The sequence below is a fragment of the Mastomys coucha genome, unplaced genomic scaffold (assembly GCF_008632895.1).
Source record: "Mastomys coucha isolate ucsf_1 unplaced genomic scaffold, UCSF_Mcou_1 pScaffold24, whole genome shotgun sequence".
NCBI classification, from domain to species: domain Eukaryota; kingdom Metazoa; phylum Chordata; class Mammalia; order Rodentia; family Muridae; genus Mastomys; species Mastomys coucha.
Genome location: NW_022196907.1, coordinates 311468 through 319962, shown reverse-complemented (window position 1 = coordinate 319962; position 8495 = coordinate 311468). Strand labels below are relative to the sequence as shown.

Below are 8495 nucleotides of genomic sequence, written 5' to 3'. Positions count from 1 at the left end.
ATTCATACATTGCCTCCTTTTTAATTAAGGTGTTGTGCAGCAAACAGGCTAGCCCCCAGAGGAGAGACAGACCTGGGCCTCAGCAGCAGGCCCCCTGGCACCCAGGGAGAGAAAGAGCCTCAGCCAGCCAGGCAGGCCTCAGCCCAGGCCCCCCTGCATTTTTGAACAACAAGTGTTGTTTCCTAATAGAAGCTAAAGACAATAGGGAGGCAGTGGGTTTTCTCATAGTCTCATTGTGGCTGCCTTTTGAGGGTGATAGATCCAGCAACTGCTTCTGATCACACTCTGTGCTTTTTAGTCGACGTGATGTGACAAGCCTCCAGCACAGCCTTAGTACTATGAACTGTGGAGCTCCACTCCACCTTTCTGACATCATGACTAGAACCCTCTGAAATTCTGAGTAAAAATAAGTTCTCCATCTCTTATTCGACCAAGCATTGGAATCACAGTGATGTAAAAATAACTAACGTAAAGCAGACATTCTGCTTTTACTACCTGCTAAAGTTAAAACTAGTGTCTAATCTATTTTTAGCCCAGGAGGACATTTTCAGACAATAAGCACTAGTAATCTTGGAGAAAGAAAACTGGATGGAAGAGGTCTATAAATCTTATTCATGACATTAATGCTGGACATTTTAGCAGAGTTTGATTTTCTCATCATTGAGAGTGTCTTAGTCAGGGTTTCTATTCCTGCATAAACATCATGACCATGAAGCAAGATGGGGAGGAAAGGGTTTATTTGGCTTACTTCCACATTGCTGTTTATCACAAAGGAAGTCAGGACTGGAACTCAAGCAGGTCAGGAAGCAGGAGCTGATGCAGAGGCCATGGAGAGTTGTTCCTTACTGGCTTGCCTTTTTCTGGCTTGCTCAGCCTGCTCTCTTATAGAACCCAAGACTTCCAGCCCAAGGATGGCACGACCTACAAGGAGCCCTACACCCTTGATCACTAATTGAGAAAATGCTCCACAGCTGGATCTCAGGAAGGCACTTCCCCAACTGAAACTCCCTCCCTGTGGTAACTCCAGCCTGTGTCAAGTTGACACACAAAACTAGCCAGTACAGATAGTATTAGATAGATGAGAGAGAGAGAGAGAGAGAGAGAGAGAGAGAGAGAGAGGGAAAGATACGTAGATACATAGATATAGATAGATAGATAGATGATAGGTAGATAGATAGATAGATAGATAGATAGATAGATAGATAGATAGATAGATAGATGCATACATACATACATACATACATACACACACATACATATATGATAGATAGATAGATGATAGATGATATATAAATATTAGATAGATAGACCAAAAGGTAGATGATAGGTAGCACAGAGACTACCTATAAAAATCTTATACTGTCAACCTCAGCAACGGAGTCTATTTTTATCACATTCCTTCAATGTTATTCTCAAATTCCTAAAATTGTTTACTTCTCATGGTACAGTGCTACCTTAAACAATCCTAGAGATTTATTTTTGTGAAAGCAAAACAGAAATTTTAATGGATTAGTATCATGGGCACATTCCATAATCAATGCATATTTTAAGCAGTTTCTAAACAAAGTTATAAATTCTTGAGAAGGCACATAGAATTACAAAACAGTAAGATAATTATTAATTAGAGTTTGTATTTGTTGAAATTATAAAGAGGTGTCAGAGACTGTTTTTATTTTTAAGATTATTTTTATTCTATTTTATTTTATTTATCTTTTAAGGAGAAACTAAGAGGGGAAAACATGAAAATGGCTAAGCTTTAAAAACACTATTAAGCTTAGATTTTAGAGACTATAAATGACACTACTTCTCAGTGTTGTTCTAAGATCCAAGTGAGAATATAGAGATCAATGAGATTATGTACTGCTGTAACAATGCAAATGTCACCATTATTTTATCAGATGAGACCAGAAAATAAGTTACTCGCATCATATAATAATTAAGACACCAAGTGCACAGAAAAAAAAAAAAAAGCATATTTAAAGCAGTAAGGGAAAAAGTCAAGGAACATATAAAGGCATGCCTATCAAAATCACACCAGACTTCTCAACAGAGACTCTAAAAGCCAGAGGATCTTGGACAGATGTCATACAGACCCTAAGAGAACAAAAATGCCAGCCCAGGCTACTATGCCCAACAAAACTCTCAATTACCATAGATGTAGAAACTAAGGTACTCCAAGACAAAACCAACTTAAACAATATCTTTCTACTAATCCAGCCATGCAGAGGATAATAGAAGGAAAGTCCAACACAAGGAGTGAAACTATACCCGAGAAAAAGCAAGAAATTAATTTTTCACAACAAACCCAAAAGAAGAGAAACACACAAACATAATTCCACCTCTAACAGGAAGCAACAATAATTTTTCCCTAATATCTCTAAACAACAATGGACTCAATTCCCCAATAAAAAGACATAGGTTAACAGACTGGAAATGTAAACAGGACCCAGCGTTTTGCTGCACACAGGAAACACATATCAGTGAAAAAGATAGCAACTACCTCAAAGTAAAAGGCTAGAAAACATTTTCTAAGCATATAGTCCCAAGAAACAAGTAGAAGCAGCCATTCTAACACCCAATTAAATAGACTTACAACAAAACTTTATCAAAAAAAAGGGGGAGAGGACACTATGTATTCATCAAAGGAAAATTCCACCAAGATGATGATGTTCAGTTCTGAACATCGATGCTCCAAATGCAAGGGCATGCACATTTGTAAAAGAAACATTATGAATCCCAAAGCAAACATTGAATCTCACACAATAATAGTAGGAGACTTCAATGTCCCACTCTCGCCAATGGACAGATCATTGAAACAGAACCTAAACACAAACACAGTGATACTAAAAGAAGTTATGAATCAAATGGATTTAACAGATATGTAGAGAACATTTCACCCTAAAACAAAAGACTACCTTCTTCTTAGTACGTTATGGTACTTCTCAAAAATTGAACACATAGTCAGACACACAACAAACCCAAACAGATATAAGAATATTGAATTAATGCCATGTATTCTATTGGACCACCACAGACTAAGGTGGTCTTCAATAACAACAAAAACAACAGAAAGCCCACATACACATGGAAGCTGAAGAACTCTCTATTCAATGATAACTTGGTCAGAGAAGAAATAAAGAAAGAAATTAAAGGCATTTTAGAGTTTAATGAAAATGAAGGCACGGAATATCCAAACTTGTGGGCCAGAGAGAAAGGGAGAGAGAGAGAGAGAGAGAGAGAGAGAGAGAGAGAGAGAGAGAGAGAGAGAGAGAGAGAGAGAAAGAGAGAGAGAGAGAGAAAGTAGTACTAAGAGGAAAATGCACAGACCTGAGTGCCTTCATAAAGAAATTAAAGAGATCATACAACAGCAGCTTAATATCACACCTGAAAGCTCAAGAACAAAAAGAAACACATACACAGAAGAGGGGTAAATGGCAGGAAATAATCAAACTCAGGGTTAAATCAACCAAATAGAATCAAAGAGAACTAAATGAAGAATCAACAAAACTAGGAGCTAGTTCATTGAGAAAATCAACAATATATAGATGAGCCTTCAGCCAAACTAACTAGACACACAGAGACAGTAACCAAATTAACAAAATCAAAAATAAAAAGAGAGACATAACGAGAGAAACTGAAGAAATTTAAAAAAAAAAAATCAGATCCTACTTCAAAAGTCTATATTCAACACAACTGAAAAATCTAGATGAAATGGATGATTTTTTCTAGACAGATACCATAGTTAAATCGTGATCAGAAAAACCATCCGAACAGTCCCATAACCCCTAAGGAAATAGTACCAGTCATTAGAAGTCTTCCAACCAAAAATAGCCCAGAGTATGATGATTTTAGTGCAGAGTTCTATCAGACCTTCAAAAAAGAACTAATAAGAATACTTCTCAAACTATTCTACAAAATAAAAGCAAAAGGAACATTACCAATTCTTTCTATGAAGCCATAGTTACATTGACACCTAAGCTACAAAAAGACCCATCAAAGAAAGAGAACATCAGACCAATTTCCCTCATGAACATTAATGCAAAAATACTTAACAAAATTCTCAAAAACTGACTCCAAGAACACATGAAAATGATCATTCACCATGATCAAGTAGGCTTCATCCCAGGAAAGCAGAGAGGGTTCAATATAGAAAAATCCATCAATGTAATCTGCAATATAAACAAACTCAAAGGGAAAAAAAACACATGATCATCTCATTACATGCTGGAAAAGCCTTTGGCAAAATACAACACTCATTCATGTTAAAACTATTGGAGAGATCATAAATATCATGCCTAAATATAATAAAAGGAATATACAGCAAACCAATAGCCAACATCAAACTAAGTGGAGAGAAACTCAAAGCAATCCCATTAAAATCAAGGTCAAGACAAGGGTGCCTACTCTCTCCCTACCTATGCAATATAGTACGTGAAGTTCTAGTCAGAACAATCAAAGAGATAGAAATTGGGAAGGAGGAAGTCAAGATATCACTATTTCAAGATAATATGATAAGCACCCCCCAAAAAATTTACCAGCGAGCTCCTATAGCTGATAAACAACTTCAGCAAAGTGGCTGGATATAAAATTAACTCTAACAATTCAGTAGTTTTCCTCTACTTGAAAGATAAATGGCCTGAGAAAGAAATTGGGAAAAGAAAACCCTTCACAATAATTACAAATAATATAAAATATCTTGGTGTGACTCTAATCAAGCAAGTGGACAATTTGTATGACAAGAACTTCAAGTACCTGAAGAAAGAAATCGAAGACCTCAGAAGATAGAAAGATCCACACTCATAGACTGGTAGGCTTAACATAGTAAAAATGACCATCTTACCAAAAGCAATCTACACATTCAGTGCAATTCTCATCAAAATTCCAATTCAGTTCTTCATAGAATTAGAAAAAACAATTCTCAAATTAATTTGGAATAACAAAAAATCCAGGACAGAGAAAACTATTCTCAACAATAAAAGAACTTCTGGGGGAATCACTATCCTTGACCTCAAGCTGTACTATAGAGCAATAGTGATAAAAATTACATGGTATTGGTACAGAGACGGGTATATAGATCAATGGAATAGATTTGAAGACCCAGAAATTGACCCACACACCTATGGTCACTTATCTTTGACAAAGAAGCTAAAACCATCCAGTGGAAAAAAAGACAGCATTTTCAACAAATGGTACTGGGTCAACTGATGGGGAACACATAGAAGAATGCAAATTGATCCATTGATATCTTCCTATAGAAAGCTCATGTCGAAGTGGATCAAGGACCTCCTCATAAAACTAGATGAACTGAATACAATAGAAAAGCAAGTGGGGAAGGGCCTGAAACACATGGGTACAGGGGAAAACTTCCTGAACAGAACACCAATGGCTCATGCTCTAAGATCAACAATCAACAAATGGGACCTGTTTCTGTAAGACAAATAGGACAATATGGCCACCCACATATTGGGAAAAGATCTTTACCAACCCTACATCTGACAGAGGGCTAATATCCAAAATATACAAAGAACTGAAAAAATTAGACTCCAGAGAAACAAATAATCCTATTAAAGAAATGGAATACAGAGCTAAACAGAGAATCCTCAACTAAGGAATCTCAAATGGCTGAAAAGCACTTAAGGAAATGTTCAACATCCTTAGTCATCAGGGAAATGCAAATCCAAATGACCCTCAGGTTCTACCTGACACCATTCAGAATGGCTAAGATCAAAAACACAGGTGACAGTAGATGCTGGCAAGAATGTGGAGAAAGAAGAACACTCCTCCTTTGCTTGGGAGATGGCAAGCTGGTAAACTCACTTTGAAAATCAACATGGCAGTTCTTGAGATAATCGGAAATAGTTCTACCTGAAGACCCACCTATACCACTCCTGGGCATGTACCCAAAAGATGTTCCAATATATAACAAGGACACATGATCCACTATGCTTATAGCAGCCTTATTTATAATAGCCAGAAGCTGAAAACAACCCAGATGTCCCTCAACAGAAGAATGGATACAGAAAATGTGGTACATTTATTCAATGGAGTGCTACTCAGCTATTAAAAACAATGACTTCATGAAATTTGCAGGCAAATGGATTCAACTAGAAAATATCATCCTGAGTAATATAACCTGGACACAAAAGAACACAAATGGCTTGTGCTCACTGATCAGTGGATATTAGCCCAAAAGTTCACAGTGCCCATGATACAACCCACAGACAATATGGAGCTTAGGAGGAAGGGAGACCAGAGTATGGATGCTTCAGTCTAGCATTGAGGGCAGAATGATCACAGAAGGTAGAGGAAGGGGTTACCTGGAAGGAAGAGGAGAGAGGGAGAAAATAAGGGGGCAGGATCAAGTACTGAAGGGGACAGGAAAGTGGTACAGAGGGTCAGGAAATTGAATAAAAATATGTATGTCGCAGGAAGAATGAGGAACTGGGGATAGTCACTGGAGGATCCCAGATGCCAGGGAAATGAGAGGCTCCCAGGACCCAATGGAAATGACTTTAGCCAAAATGTGCAGAGAAGGTGAAATAGAACCTGCAGAGAACATCTCCTATAATTAGGCATGACCCCCGGTCGAGGGATGTGGCCACACACCCTTCTCAAAGTTTTTAACACAGAAATGTTCCTGTCCAAAGGAAAAACAGTTATCCACAAATGGAACAGAGACTGAAAGTACTGCCCCACCTGGGGATCCACCCTGTTTGCAGACACCAAACACAACACTGTTGCCATTGCTAAGAGGCACTTGCTGACAGGAACCTGGTGTGGCTGTTCCTTGGGTAGTTGTGCCAGCATCTGACCAATGCAGATGTGGATGTTTTGAGCCAACCACCAGACTGAGCTCAGGGACCCTGGTGGGGAGCTGTTAGAAGGACTGGAGGAGCAGAGGGGGATTACAATCCCATAGGAGGAACAACATCAGCTGGCTGGATGACCCAGTGCTCCCAGGGACTAGAACACCAACCAAGGAGTGTACAGGGAGGCTACAAATGGCTGTATGGCTACAGATACATATGTAGCAGAGGATGGCCTTTTCTGACACCAATAGGAGAGGATGCCCTTAGTTTTGTGGAGTTTGATGACCCAGCATAGGGGGATGCAAGATCTGTGGGGCAGGAAAGGGTGGGTGGGTGGGGAAGCACCCTCATAGAGGCAAATGGAAGGGAGGAGAGGGAGGTTGTGGAATGGGGAGGAGCTTGTGGAAAGGTAGGGTAGTGGGATATCATTTGAGATGTAAACAAATGGAATGACTAATAAAAAAAAATTAGGATGTCATAACCATATTGATATTTATTTAACTCATTATAACAAAAAGCATGCCATAACTTCTCATCTCACTTCCTTAATTCTCTACACTTATTGTATCTTTGTCCTTTCATTGCTAGCTAAATCCAAGCCACCCACAATACCAAGTGGTGACATGTTCAAAAAAAAACCACAGCACAGGCCCTTATGATACACATTTCACTACACCACTGAACCAGCACAATTTCTGATAAAATACAAAATGTCCTGTTTTATAGGAGTACAAGCATATTTTTACAATTAATGCAAACTAAAAATAGGCTTTGCATATCACTGCTTTTAAAATACTCATGTTTTTCAGACAACTAAAATTAGATTATCTTAACTTGCAACAGACACTGTGATTGAAATAATACAACAATTTAACATAGCTATTTTCTCTTGCATGAGGGTCTCTTGGGAGGACTCTGCTGTGTTGTCACAATGATTATTAGGAATCTAACATGAAGTAAACAGAAATCAATTGTCAAATCATGTGACAGAAAGTAGACACGAGTGGTTACTAATTAGAAGAAAACAATATTATCTGTGAACAGTTTTCCCCTACACTGGGAGAGGGCTAAAACCAGGCAACTATTTTCTAGGCCATCACTGCTGGAAGGGATAGAATCAACAAAAAATGAAGCCATTGTTGGTCCTCCAATGTGCTATAGATTCCTATCTGAGGCATAAAGAAAAATGGAGATTCCAAAAAGAACTGAACTATGTTCACTTCAAATGAAAAAAGCAAAAGAAAATTAAATGATAGAAATGAAATAACTTGTGTAGGAAATTAGGGCTAAACAGATTGCAGTTGTGATATCAGCTATGCAAAGAACTCTTGTACAACAAGGCCTTTGTACTTTTCTAGAATCCAGCTCAATTAAAGAACAGAATGCATGGATTCACTTATTTATATTTAAAGTACATTTACCCATATTGGGAGTGTCCAAAATTCTGAAGGTAAATAGTGGCATCTTCAAGATGCACAGTGCCTAGGCCTAAGCCCAAGTATGGCACCTAATGGATGACAAGCTTCACTGATATGCTACAAGGACATCCAAGAAATAAGAAAGTATTGGCCCTGGCATTCCCCTACACTGGGGCACAGAACTTTCACAGGGCCGAGCAGGTGGGGTGGCAGGCATGGGGAGGAGGGAGGCAACAGAGGTTTGTTTTTGTTGTTTTTGTTTGTTTCT

At 38.4% G+C, this 8495-nt stretch overlaps 1 protein-coding gene across 1 annotated transcript in view; it reads right to left on the bottom strand.

The window, feature by feature from the left end:
* The window catches only part of Gucy1a2 (guanylate cyclase 1 soluble subunit alpha 2), a 322813-nt gene that overhangs the window by 264187 nt on the left and 50131 nt on the right, over positions 1-8495 (bottom strand). The window lies entirely within an intron of this gene.